This window comes from Alligator sinensis, unplaced genomic scaffold, assembly GCF_000455745.1.
Source record: "Alligator sinensis unplaced genomic scaffold, ASM45574v1 scaffold2479_1, whole genome shotgun sequence".
NCBI lineage: Eukaryota > Metazoa > Chordata > Crocodylia > Alligatoridae > Alligator > Alligator sinensis.
This window is the reverse complement of record NW_005843626.1, coordinates 27,968-28,658: the sequence shown is the minus strand read 5'-3', so window position 1 is coordinate 28,658 and position 691 is coordinate 27,968.

The following is a 691-nucleotide window of genomic DNA, read 5'->3' as shown; positions in this document are numbered from 1 at the left end:
GGGAGCCCCTCAGCTCTCCCAGCATTCACACCCCCAGGATGGCTTGGAGTCATACACAAGTGTCTCCCAGGTGAAGGAATCATCTCCATTAGACGCTGTGCCAAACCAAGCCTTGCTTCCATTCAGATCCCCACAGATGCATGTACCCTTCTCTGCAGAGTGAGAGAGCTTTCTATAAGCAAATCCCTGGAAACCATTAATGGGGACATAACATCAGAGCAACAGATCCATGGGGAAGCATGAAGTTTCCTGTCAGATCGGACATGCTTCTGTTCTGACTCACTCTCTGACCCAATTCTCTTCCCACACTTGGTTTAAAGGGAGGTAAAATGGGTGGGCATGGGGTGCTGCACGGCGTTGGAATGGCAAATTATTTCTAAGCTAAGAAAAAAACAGTTAAAACACGCAGTGGTGCCTGAGCTGCTGACTGTCACTAATGAAGACTTACCTGCAGGCCTGGCACTGGCTTTTATCTATGGTGCTCTCCATCCATCACATAGGGGTGAAGGTAGATGTAATATTTGAAGCATTTCACTGTGTAGCTGCACTCTAAAATACTCTAAAAAATGGGGTGTTTCTGCTGGGAACAGAGGCAGAGCCCCTGCTGTGCTTTAAAATGTCTCAGGTGCCCTGCAGTGGCTTGCTGTCTGCACTGGGATGCAGCCATGGGATGGAGTGACCTCCAGCTCTG